General features: G+C 45.7%; 1 non-coding gene across 1 annotated transcript; it reads right to left on the bottom strand.

Annotated features, from left to right (window-relative positions):
- Positions 1-256: 256 nt before the first annotated feature.
- On the bottom strand, positions 257-341 carry TRNAQ-UUG. Its single transcript has one exon. It is a non-coding gene; the product is annotated as a tRNA-Gln (tRNA).
- Positions 342-3,415: the final 3,074 nt, after the last annotated feature.

The raw sequence follows: 3,415 nt of genomic DNA, 5'->3' as shown, positions 1-3,415 counted from the left end.
TACACAATGACAGAGGGCAGGAGAATTAACATAGCCCTGAGGCAAAATTGGAAACAAATATTGTCCATCCTGAGTTCATGTGAACTGTTTCTTTTCTTCTTTTCTTTTTCATAAAATCTATTTATTTATTTAAAAAATTTTTAATGTTTATTTATTTTTGAGAGAGAGAGAGAGCAGGGGAAGAGCAGAGAGAGAGAGCGAGAGACACAGAATCCGAAGCAGGCTCCAGGCTCCAGGCTCCGAGCCATCAGCACAGAGCCCGACGTGGGGCTTGAACCCACACACCGCGAGATCATGACCTGAGCCAAAGTCAAATGCTCAACCGACTGAGCCACCCAGGCACCCCTATTTATTTATTTTTGAGAGAGACAGAGACAGTGTGAGCGAGGGAGGGGCAGAGAGAGAGAGAGAATGCCAAGCAGTCTCTGCACTGTCAGCATAGAGCCCCATGCGGGGATCAAACCCACGAAACCATGAGATCACGACCTGAGCAGAAACCAAGAGTCACACGCTTAACTGACAGAGCCACCCACGTGCCCCTATGCTCTTTTCTAATTGGAATTCAAAAAGAATATTTATTTGATCAGTGGCAAGATTCCATACATCTGAGGCCTTGTTTCTTTTTGTTTTTTGTTTTTGTTTTAAAGTTTATTTATTTTGAGAGAGGCAGAGACAGCACGAGTGCCGGAAGGGCAGAGAGAGAGAGAATCCCAAGCAGTCTTCACAGCTGTCAGCCTGGGGCTTGAACTCATGAAACCGTGAGTGAGATCATGACCTGAGCTGAAACCCAAAATCAGATGCTTAACTGAATGAGCCAGCCAGGGGCCCAGAGGCCTTGTAAATCTGTCCCAGAAACAACCTCATGGCACAGCAGATGAAGCTGTGTGAAGTAGAAAGTTCACTTCTGTGAAGCAGGAAAACTACTTGGCTGAGCTAGCAGCAGTCTACAGTCATTCTCCAGGATGTATTCAGTTTCTTCGTTAGCCAGACTGGTGAATAAAATGGACACCTGGTGTGGCCACCAGCTCTGAATCCTGTAGGTCTCTAATGGAGACGTCAATCTCCTGCCAATACTCCTAAGTAAAAGTACTGTTTTTGACTTGCTATCTCGGCTGGCATGGCGGGCAGTCTCAGATATTTCTATATAGCCTACCTCACTATGAGAGCTCTTACCATGCAAGCTAAGGACCCAACGTGTGGAGTTACTTCAATTACCAAGTACATTATTTCCAGATGTACATTCAGGACTGGGAAGTGACTGTTGAGTGGGTCTTCAGACTCAGTGGGCCCACTGGGAACTGAATTTAGCCAGGACTCCCTTTATTACCTGGTCTCTATTACTCCCTGAACTACTGAAGGGGTCATGATGACACTTTGGCTCTCTGGGTTTCATGATCAAATATATTGAATAATTTTCAAAATTCCTAGGATGAAACAACAGTTTACTGCTTAATGGAGACACATTTAAGTCCATGGGCTTAGAAGAGTGTAAAGAAAAAGAATGGGGAGCGATGACAGCAAGATGGCCCAGTAGGATGTCTTCCACTTGTATCCCCCGCTCCACCCACTTAACAACAATAATTTGGCATCCATCCATGACAGAAGTGCCTTTGTGGGGATCCGGGATCCAGGCAGGACACTGTGAAACCCTGGTGCAGTTTGAGACTGAGGAGAGCTGTTATGAGAAGGCAGGCTTGCATCCAGGCAACCAATCACTGACTGTGATCCTGGCTACAGACTCAAAAACAGCTCAGTACCCTAAGGACTTGGCTGCAGCCCCTTTTGGCTTTGGTCCTGTCACCAACACTATTCACCAAGGGACCAGAGAGGTGTCGCACCTATCTGTGCATCGGGTAATAGGCATACAGACCTTGGACCTAGCCATGGACATGAAAGTGGCCCAGGAATATCTCCAGGCCCTCTTAGGTGCAGTGTGGGGAGCACCTGAAGGTAAGCTTGCCAAACCCATTCAGGTTGTAGATCCTTAAAAGGGCCTCTAACTGGGCTTGAGCCCATCACAGCCGCAGTCCATGAACAGACCTACTGGCACAGGGACCTGTCAGGAGATACCCCATCTGCTTTCCTGGAGTACCCTGTACCAGCTTCAGCTCCCTCTTGGTCACAGTATGCCAGCAGTCCCACAGGTCCAGGGACCCAGTGGGAGATACTCACGTCTACAACCTCAGAGATTCTGAAAGAGTTCTTTTCTTAGCTTCTGACCCTCCAGCCACAGTCAGGGAACAGTCCAGCCCACCCAAGGACCTGGTGGGAGATATGCCCATTCTTGCCTCCAAAGCCAGGTCTGTAGACCTCAATCTTGCCTATAAGCTGAAACAGCCCTAGGGCATGGTTCTAGACCCTCTCAGCTATGGTCAGAGATACTCCTGCCCACCCAGAGGTCCATCCAGTCCCAAGCAGAAGCCTGCTCAGGGATCAGTAAAGACCTTCTATTGGTTTTCTGGGTCAATGGAATTACTTCTGGAAGCACAGTCATGCTAGATTGAAGCCAGTTATGAGGCTGCCCCTGGGTCTGCAGTGGGTCTGTGGTTGGTGGGCTTACTACCAGGGGCTTGGGCGGGTGTGGATACTGTCTGACTTCTGCTGGATAGGATTGCCTCCAGTACCTTGTTTAGTATGGTCATACTAGGAGAAGTTTTCACTTAAGTTTCCATGACTGGATTCTCACACAAAGGGCCTTTAACAGGATCCTGAGAAGGCTCCTGCCTGGTCAGTAGATGTTCAAAGTATACATCAGAAAGTATCTTGAGGCAAATGAGGATGAAAATACAACATGCCACAACTTATGGGTTAAGTTTATAGTAATATACGCCCACATTAAGAAAAAAGAAAAATCTCAAACAACTTCACTTTCATAAGGAATTAGGAAAAGAAGAACAAACTAAGCCAAAAGTTAGTAGAAAAAAGGAAAAAATAAAAATCAGAGCAGAAATGAATGAAATAGAGAATAGAAAGACAATAAGAAAAAATATCAGTGAAACTAAGAGTTCATTTTTTGAAAAGATAAAATTGACAACCCTTTTTTAAAAAACAGATTTTTTTAAGCTTATTAATTTTGAGACAGACAGAGACAACATGAGTGGGGAAGGGGGAAGAGAGAGAGAGAGAGAGAGAGAGAGAGAGAGAGAGAGAGAATCCCAAGCAGGCTCCACATTGTCAGCTCAGAGCCTGACATGGGGCTTGAACTCATGAGACTGTGAGATCATGACCTGAGCCAAAACCAAGAGTTGGATGCTTAACTGACTGAGCCACCCACGTGCCCCCAAACTGACAAAACTTTAGCTAGACTACCCACAGAAAAAAGAAATAGGACTCAAATAACAAAATTAAAAACGAAAGAGGAGACATTACAACAGACACTGCAGAGGTACATCAACAGAGGTTATTTATGAGCAAT

The sequence above is a fragment of the Felis catus genome, chromosome B2 (assembly GCF_018350175.1).
Source record: "Felis catus isolate Fca126 chromosome B2, F.catus_Fca126_mat1.0, whole genome shotgun sequence".
In the NCBI taxonomy this organism is placed as follows: Eukaryota; Metazoa; Chordata; class Mammalia; order Carnivora; family Felidae; genus Felis; species Felis catus.
Note: the sequence above shows the minus strand (reverse complement) of the source record. Positions and strands in the feature narration are given on the sequence as shown.